Source organism: Nasonia vitripennis, chromosome 5 (genome assembly GCF_009193385.2).
Source record: "Nasonia vitripennis strain AsymCx chromosome 5, Nvit_psr_1.1, whole genome shotgun sequence".
NCBI classification, from domain to species: domain Eukaryota; kingdom Metazoa; phylum Arthropoda; class Insecta; order Hymenoptera; family Pteromalidae; genus Nasonia; species Nasonia vitripennis.
The window spans coordinates 14,613,684-14,623,683 of NC_045761.1; positions in this window are offsets into that span (position 1 = coordinate 14,613,684).

The window sequence follows — 10,000 nt, forward strand, 5'->3', positions numbered from 1 at the left end:
TCTGTGCTAATCCTTCAGCCAGAGCCCTTGTCGCCAGCGAACAATGCTTGGGGACAGGACTCCTTCAACATCTCCTCCACGATGTTTTAGGCGAAGGTTCTAAAGGCCCTAACTACACTCCTCGTTCGAGAGGCGTGATTTGTAGTTGCAGTAACGCACAAGCACACCAAATTTATTCTTGAATTTACTGTTATCTTTGGTAGACCCAAGATGGTCAATTCGGTCGACGGCCAAATTTTTACGATCGAGCATGCATTCGCGTGTCAAGCATATAGCGACCTTCCACGGGGCCTTACGCGTGAGACGCGGACGATGGCCAAGTTTCGAACGAGTTTATTTCGCGAGTCAAGCCCTAAGGCGACTTTCGCGAGGGCCAAGCCAAGCATGCTTTTGACTTCGCGTTTGTTTGCCTAACTTAGACATTTTTCACCAGCTCTTCCTTTCACCCACCACCTCAGTCACTCTATTCCTCACTCTCACTGCTTAATCCTTCGTCGGATTCCGTAAGGGCATTTTCCAATTGCCTCTTACATTCGAACGCTACTCTACTGTATTCTTTCAAAGCCGCGAACCCTTCTGGGGAAGATACTAACATTAGCGTGGCTTCCGGCGCCTCAAGCCCACCCGAAACCGGAGTTATCAGCTCATCGCGGAATTCAGCGAAGGCAGGGCATTCTAAAAGGAAGTGTAAGTTGTTGTCGGGTTCGCCGCAACAGATACAAGCCGCTGCCTTTGCCAAAGAGAGCTGGTGGAGTTTCTCATTAAAGTACCCGTGACCCGTGAGAACCTGCGAGGTGAAGTGATCTGGACGGATCCAGTCGCTTTTAACTCTGGCAACTACGTCTGGAAAGAAAAGTTCGCGAGTAGCATTGCCCTGTTCCGATGCCTCCCAACGCGCCTGCCACATCTCATTCGCGACCTCAAGAACCCTATTATAATTTTCCTTTAGACCCTCTGGGTCGTGTCTAATTACGACGCCGCCTATCTCCGCGTCTTCACCTTTTCTCAGGTGATACTTCGCCACGCTAACCCTAAGTTGGATACATATCGGGAGAGTTCCCGCTAGTACGCACGCGGCCTCGTAAGATGTCGATCGGTAACATCGTGTAATAGCTATGAGGATCTGCCTGTGCAGATCTTCGAGAATCCTATCTGTATGCGCTCCCTCCTTGTACCACGCCGCGGACGCGTAACATACCGTTGGGACGAATACACCCTTGTATATCGTCTCCAACGCCTTGTGTCCCAGACCCCACTGGCATTGTGCCAGTTTACGCAAGTCGCTAAAGAGCGGTACTAACTTTTCCCTAAGATATTTGCAGTGGGCGCTAATGCCCAAGTTTGCATCGAAATGCACGCCAAGATAACGTACCGACTGTTCAAAACTGATCGATTTCCCGCCCAACTCTATTTTCGGATTTCGCGCTCCTCCCTTACGGCAGTCTTTCCGGTTTATTTTTACCGCTTTTGAACCTACTACCTTAGGTTTTTTAACGAAAATCCCTACCGTCTTAGATTCCGAAACCTCCAATTTTATAGCCGAGCATCTTTCGACGATATGCTTTACGACCGCCTTTCCTACTTTTTCTATTTCCGCCCTAGAGTCCCCTTCGACTAGTACGGCCAAGTCATCCGCATATGCGACGAAGTTTATTGGGAGTTTTCCGCCTCCCTCTGTCACTACACCTTGCTCGAGGCTGCGGAGCAGCGGATCGAATCCAAGGTTCCAGCCCGAGGGTCCTAAAACCGAACCCTGCGGACAGCCCCTAGTTGCCTGCTTGGAGACTTGATTTGTCCCCCAAACTACCTGAGCCTGCCTATTTTCAAAGTAGCTAACGAGAAGTTTGTATATATTTTTGGGACAATCTTTCTCTTTGAGGCTTTGGAGGATGGCCGGGCGCCAAATGCAGTCAAAGGCGCCTTTAACATCGAAAAGAAGCGCAGCAACCTGCTTTTTAGGGGAAGCGGCTGTAAGTCTGCGCAGCTCGATGATCGCGTCTTCAGTAGACATGCCAGCCCTGAAGCCGAACTGCCTGTCGGAGATCATGTCTGGTCCTAGCGCTGTATCGGATAGTCTCCTTTTTACTAACCGCTCGTAGAGTTTACCTGTAACCGGGAGGAGACTGATGGGTCGGTACGATTTCGAGTCGCTACTATCTTTGCCTCCTTTTGGGAGGAAAATGAGGGAAGCCTGTTTCCAGGCTCGGGGGAAGACGCCGTGCTCTAGGCAGGCGTTGAAGAGCCGCAGGAAGTGATGAGGAATGGCTTTGATGGCAGCCTTTAGGACTCTGACTTCAAGAAGGTCGAAGCCGGGAGCTTTGTTGTTTTTGAGGGATGCGAGAATGAGAGCTATCTCCCATTGCTCGAAGGGTGCGGCATCTTCGGTCTCGGGCGGTGAGTTTATTGATTCTCTAATCTGTGCCTGCTCGGGGGTTTCGTTGGAAGGTGTATCGTCTGGAACGTGCACCTCAAGCAGACGGTTGGCCGTCTCCAACATCGACATTGACTCCGTATCCCCACACCGAACGGAACTGAGGGTTCTTTCGTTTTGCAGCTTGCCTCTGAGCTGCTTATAGACTACCCCCCATGGCTCCTCATTTCCGCGCACTGTGACGACTTCTTGCCAGCTGCCGACCTTGGCCCCTTTCACCGATCGGCAGTAATCGCGCAAGAGAGCCCGATATTCTGCTTTTCGCAAACTGTGTCCAGGGAGGCTCCACTGTTGCTGCATATTACGCCTAGCGCTGTAGAGCTCGGACTTTTTGTCGGTAAGTTCTCGAGTCCACCAGGGGTTATTTTTTCGGATACGGCGCCTACGCGGTATGGCGGTTTCGCACGCTTCGTACAGGACTTTCTGGAGAGCATCGGCCATTTGCTCGACCTCCTCTGCACTATCCAAGACAATGTGGTCAAGGTGGGAAACAGACAACTCCTTGATCGTAGAGTCGAGCAGGCCCCAGTCAGCTCGTCTGATGTTGAATCGGCTGGAGTCCACTCGATCCGTTTGGGCTACGGTAGTGATTTTAAAGACTATCGCGTTATGGTCGCTGGAAGTCCAGTCCCGTTTCACTTTCCAGGACTGTACCTCCGCGATCATGGACCCCGAGACGAGAGTCACGTCGATGTAGGACGAAACTCCCCTCTCTTCGAAGGTCGGAGGTTGGGTTCTGTCGTTTACTACGTGGAGGCCGAAAGCCGCGATTAGTCGCTCGAGCTTCTCTCCTTTCTCGTTTGTCCCACGAGGGGACCAAAGCGAGGATTCCGCGTTTGCGTCAATGCCTATTACTACCTTTTGACCTCTGAGGTTCTCTAATACTTTCTCTAGTTGCCCGAGGTGTACTTCAATATCGTCGCAGAATTGAAAGTACATTGAAACGGCGAAAAACGTGACGCTAGGCGTATGCACCTCGGCAACAACGCAGTGTTGGGTGCTTAACGCTGAGACGAAGAAGGCGTGCAAGTCGGGGTTTGGCACGGCTACGAAGGCTTTAGGAGCCGTCTTTGTGCCTGCGCTCTTTAGACATATTGCCCGACTTGCACGTCTAAGGCCTGTGAAATAACGCGACCCTTTATTAACTTTCGAGTACGGCTCCTGAGCCAGAACTATGTCTATCTTTTTTGACGCTATTAATTCGCAAATTTCGGCGTTTACTATCTGCCCTCCTCCCGCGTTTATTTGCAAGAACCTAATCTCGTTTTTGGAGCCCGGCTCCTCGACATCTACTGTTTTCCGTGCCATCTTTTCGATGCGCTCGTCACGAACTAATCTAACAGACATGGCTCGGAGGCCGACTTCACCTTCCCCAAGCCGTCGTAGCCCGCCACCGCCCCTAACCGGCCAGGTCCTGACTGAGGGATGCTCAAGGTCTTCCCTCGCACCGGTCAGAAGACGGCCCGACTCGGCGACGAGGGGATTCCCTGGAGTGGTTGGGGACCTCTCCTCTAGCTGCACCTCAGCAACGTTTTTCTTTTGTGGACCTGGCATTGTGATTTTGAGTTTTTACCTGCAGGAATAAGTATATGTATTAGAGCCTTAATTTAGGACGAGTTTGTTTCCCACTGGGTGGACGCCTGCACGGTTACCATGCGCCAAAAAGCGCGAACAAAAGAGAGAGCGGAACTTTCAGCAGCCGCGGCAGCACTCCGTGCCGTTACACATCCCCATAGGTAGCCAACCAAGTGCTCCGGCGACGAAGCTTTTACACGTGCTGTTACGGAGCAGCCTAACCGCCTGGCTAACTGACGGCCCGGGCTCCCAAACTATCACGCGGCCCAGGAGGTGCCTCTGGTTTTACACGGGGCTTACGGCTCCGCCTCCTAGCGACTGTGAAGTCGTGAACCTACATGGTCCGCGCAGACTGTTTACCCATCCCTGCACGATACGCGGCGCGTGGCTTTAATTCATGTATTCTATTTCTTCCCGTGACAGGCCAGATGCGACTAGAGTTTTCAACTTAAAGAGTACCTGAGATTGCTATGTAAGCCTTTGCTAGTTGCACTGTAAGACCGAGAAGGCTAGCCCTCCATCGGCCCAAGCTAGATAACTTAGGGAAGACAACGCAACGCATGAGCACGACGAGCTCTTATTTCGCGAGATGATTTCCAGTGCAACATAGCGGTACCTATGGGGTCACGCACGCGGACTTACGGAAGACACATTAGTTGCTAAGAGTTCTAGGTGCCTGTCACGGGGAAACAGGCGTCGAACCTGGCTTTCTCAGGCCGCCTTGAGCTAGAGGATCGCGAATCCCTTTTCGAATTAATATTAGAGTGCGCAGGTGGCAGGAGAGCGCTCTCTCACGTGCCTGGTTTAGCTAAGTTTAGAGGAGAAGAGAAGAGAAGTTGTCTTAGTTAAGAAAAGGAGTTATTTTATGCCGGCAAAGATACTTGGTCTCACCCTAACGCTGTGACAGCGAAACTGGCCCAAGTGCGCGGCCTGCATCGAAAAGTGTTAGTGTGTGTGTGTTCGTGATTGATGCCGGCAAAGTTACCTGGTCTCACCCTAACGCTGTGACAGCGAAACTGGCCCAGATGCGCGGCCTGCATCGTGTTTTTGTGTTTGTTGTGGGTGCGTATGTGTGTGTGAGAGTATAGAAAAGAGAGAGAGGAAGTTGAGTTTATATTCGCGGGGTGATTCTACTCTTGGGGCGCGTGGAAAATATGAAAAAGTCCCTAACGTGACTTGCCGGCCCTAATGGCCGGCTATGATTTAATTGTCAGTTGATACGCATTGCTTTCTCAAATGAAAAATTTGAAAAAGTCCTTAACGTGACTTGCCGGCCCTAATGGCCGGCTCGTTTTATGGATGCTAGTGAAGCTAAAGAAGCTAAAATCTATTTTGCCAATCGACACGCATTGCTTTTCGGGATTTGGAAATGTTCCTAACGTGACTTGCCGACCCTAATGGTCGGCTCGTTTTACTGACGCAAGTGAATCTAAGACTAAGTATCAACTGACACGCATTGCTTTTTGATTTGATTCCACACGCATTGCTTTTAGATTCCACACGCATTGCTTTTTTATTCCACACGCATTGCTTTTTGATTCCACACGCATTGCTTTTTGATTCCACACGCATTGCTTTCTATCTCGAAAAGTCCCCAACGTGAAAATGCCCCCCACACCCTGACAATAGCCAAGGTGCAGAGAGCAAGCCACGCGAGGTGGAGAAAAGAAGGAAGAAAAGAAGACTAGATCGGAGAGGCCTACAATCGCGCCATCGACCCCCAGCAGCCGAGTTCCGCTCGCGCTTACGCGCTTGCAGTTCCCAGCCGCCACGAGCCGACGAGGCGACCGCGCGAGATAATTACGGCGTTACCCACGGGGGTAAGTGGTCACAGAGTGCCAGAGCTAATTCTATCCTAACTAAAACCTATCACCTAATAAATTCCTACCCGGCCTAGAAGAAACCACACGTTACTCACTGGAGTTACGCGGGCGTTTAGGAGTGCAAGGAAGGAAGGGAATACGTGCGCCTCAAGAGGCGCACGGGAGTTTGGGCTGCCAGAGGCAGATTCGCTTTCGAAAACCGCTGATTGTCGTAGCACTTACCCAAAGGAGGCTCACGTATATCAACGGTTGAGGTGTTCGAACGGGCGGGTTCGTGTACAATTGGGCCACCGGGCTCGCAACCTGAGTCGGGCCCTTGACCCAGGCATACAAGCTCGATACGGCATAACAACAGATCTACCGATCATCAAGAGTCGAGAGTGCTTCTGCAGGAAAAATTTTTCCTTCCACACTTCTTTTAGGGAGCGCTTCCCCGGGAGAACCCTCAGCGCTCCCGGAAATTCGTATTTGCTAATACCACCAAGTAATCCTTATGCTATACAATACCGAGCCTGCAGCTCTGACACATACAGGGGAATCTTGTCCTGTTCTCATAAGGTGATTCCACTGCCCCATCTTTGCGCGTTCGAACTTAGCCGAGATACTATTGGCCATCTCGCGGCCCAATCTTCACTTTAGAAAGGGCCCCCCAACTTGTGGGAGAGATGTTGATACCTAGCGCGACGTAGACGCTGTATCACTGGCACTTCCAGAAGGATCCATACCCTGCAACAAGAACTGTTGCCTTGAGTACTTCAACCAACCGGTTCGCTAGATGGTAGATAGGGACATTTAGTTTCGGTTAGCCCTGATGTTATTTGGACTCGCTACCTCGCCATAAGCATACGCGACCTTGTTTTCCGTCCACCATCTATCGAACCACCCGAAAGGAGAACGTTCCTGGAAAAATTCAAGTGCCCATTGGCGATCAACAGATTGTACCCGCCCGGTCTTCCGAGGATGGCCGTGCGGGGACAATCAGTCAACTGGGACGAATGCTTTAGTCAGTCATAGCGGGATGGTAAGCAAGCTCTACCATCCACCGGACCGTCCACGGGGAACCACGGGAAGGCGCATTCGCGAGATCCCGCCTGGATCTCCACTAATTTTGTTTGTACCTGTTAGGAGAAATACATGTTGTTAGTAAATAAAATAATAATGCCGGGCGCACCTTCTTCGAAAGGTGCGCTCGGGGACAGGACAAAAGTCCTGCTTTGAGCCTCTGCAAAACGAGCGGCTCTGTTCTAATCCTTCAGCCAGAGCCCTTGTCGCCAGCGAACAATGCTTGGGGACAGGACTCCTTCAACATCTCCTCCACGATGTTTTAGGCGAAGGTTCTAAAGGCCCTAACTACACTCCTCGTTCGAGAGGCGTGATTTGTAGATGCAGTAACGCACAAGCACACCAAATTTATTCTTGAATTTACTGTTATCTTTGGTAGACCCAAGATGGTCAATTCGGTCGACGGCCAAATTTTTACGATCGAGCATGCATTCGCGTGTCAAGCATATAGCGACCTTCCACGGGGCCTTACGCGTGAGACGCGGACGATGGCCAAGTTTCGAACGAGTTTATTTCGCGAGTCAAGCCCTAAGGCGTCTTTCGCTAGGGCCAAGCCAAGCATGCTTTTGACTTCGCGTTTGTTTGCCTAACTTAGACATTTTTCACCAGCTCTTCCTTTCACCCACCACCTCAGTCACTCTATTTCTCACTCTCACTGCTTAATCCTTCGTCGGATTCCGTAAGGGCATTTTCCAATTGCCTCTTACATTCGAACGCTACTCTACTGTATTCTTTCAAAGCCGCGAACCCTTCTGGGGAAGATACTAACATTAGCGTGGCTTCCGGCGCCTCAAGCCCACCCGAAACCGGAGTTATCAGCTCATCGCGGAATTCAGCGAAGGCAGGGCATTCTAAAAGGAAGTGTAAGTTGTTGTCGGGTTCGCCGCAACAGATACAAGCCGCTGCCTTTGCCAAAGAGAGCTGGTGGAGTTTCTCATTAAAGTACCCGTGGGTAGATAGGGACAGTGGGAATCTCGTTAATGCATGCGAGCAATCTTCGTATAGATAGCTAAACGTTTCAGTTTACTGATTTAATCATTTTCTGCTCCCGCCGTTCGCACCGATCCCTATGTAATAATATTTCGCGCCTGACGTGATCACATTTCGTCGTAGATAGTGACAGTTATAATGTAGATTTATATAGCAAGAATGAGAGATATGCGAGCACGAATGAGTGATGTGCGAGCACGAATGAGCAATGTGCGAGCTCAAATGAGTGATGTGCGAGCACGAATGAGTGATGTGCGAGCGTCAATGAGTGATGTGCGAGCGTCAATGAGTAATATGCGAGCGTCAATGAGTAATGTGCGAGCACGAATGAGTGATGTGCGAGCACGAATGAGTGATACGCGAGCACAAATGAGTGATGTGCGAGCGTCAATGAGTGATGTGCGAGCACGAATGAGTAATATGCGAGCGTCAATGAGTGATGTGCGAGCGTCAATGAGTGATGTGCGAGCACGAATGAGTGATACGCGAGATCCAATTAGTGAAGTGCGAGCGTCAATGAGTGATGTGCGAGCGTCAATGAGTAATGTGCGAGCACGAATGAGTGATACGCGAGCTCCAATTAGTAATGTGCGAGCAAGAATGAGTAATATGCGAGCGTCAATGAGTAATATGCGAGCACGAATGAGTGATGTGCGAGCACGAATGAGCAATGTGCGAGCACGAATGAGCAATGTGCGAGCTCAAATGAGTGATGTGCGAGCACGAATGAGTGATGTGCGAGCGTCAATGAGTGATGTGCGAGCGTCAATGAGTAATATGCGAGCGTCAATGAGTAATGTGCGAGCACGAATGAGTGATGTGCGAGCACGAATGAGTGATACGCGAGCACAAATGAGTGATGTGCGAGCGTCAATGAGTGATGTGCGAGCACGAATGAGTAATATGCGAGCGTCAATGAGTGATGTGCGAGCGTCAATGAGTGATGTGCGAGCACGAATGAGTGATACGCGAGATCCAATTAGTGAAGTGCGAGCGTCAATGAGTGATGTGCGAGCGTCAATGAGTAATGTGCGAGCACGAATGAGTGATACGCGAGCTCCAATTAGTAATGTGCGAGCAAGAATGAGTAATATGCGAGCGTCAATGAGTAATATGCGAGCACGAATGAGTGATGTGCGAGCACGAATGAGCAATGTGCGAGCTCAAATGAGTGATGTGCGAGCGTCAATGAGTAATGTGCGAGCACGAATGAGTGATATGCGAGCGTCAATGAGTGATGTGCGAGCGTCAATGAGTGATGTGCGAGAACGAATGAGTGATATGCGAGCGTCAATGAGTGATGTGCGAGCGTCAATGAGTGATGTGCGAGCACGAATGAGTGATGTGCGAGCACGAATGAGCAATGTGCGAGCTCAAATGAGTGATGTGCGAGCGTCAATGAGTAATGTGCGAGCACGAATGAGTGATATGCGAGCGTCAATGAGTGATGTGCGAGCGTCAATGAGTGATGTGCGAGCACGAATGAGTGATGTGCGAGCACGAATGAGCAATGTGCGAGCTCAAATGAGTGATGTGCGAGCGTCAATGAGTAATGTGCGAGCACGAATGAGTGATATGCGAGCGTCAATGAGTGATGTGCGAGCGTCAATGAGTGATGTGCGAGAACGAATGAGTGATGTGCGAGCGTCAATGAGTGATGTGCGAGCGTCAATGAGTGATGTGCGAGAACGAATGAGTGATATGCGAGCGTCAATGAGTGATGTGCGAGCGTCAATGAGTGATGTGCGAGCACGAATGAGTGATGTGCGAGCACGAATGAGCAATGTGCGAGCTCAAATGAGTGATGTGCGAGCGTCAATGAGTAATGTGCGAGCACGAATGAGTGATATGCGAGCGTCAATGAGTGATGTGCGAGCGTCAATGAGTGATGTGCGAGCACGAATGAGTGATGTGCGAGCACGAATGAGCAATGTGCGAGCTCAAATGAGTGATGTGCGAGCGTCAATGAGTAATGTGCGAGCACGAATGAGTGATATGCGAGCGTCAATGAGTGATGTGCGAGCGTCAATGAGTGATGTGCGAGAACGAATGAGTGATGTGCGAGCGTCAATGAGTGATGTGCGAGCGTCAATGAGTGATGTGCGAGCAAGAATGAGCA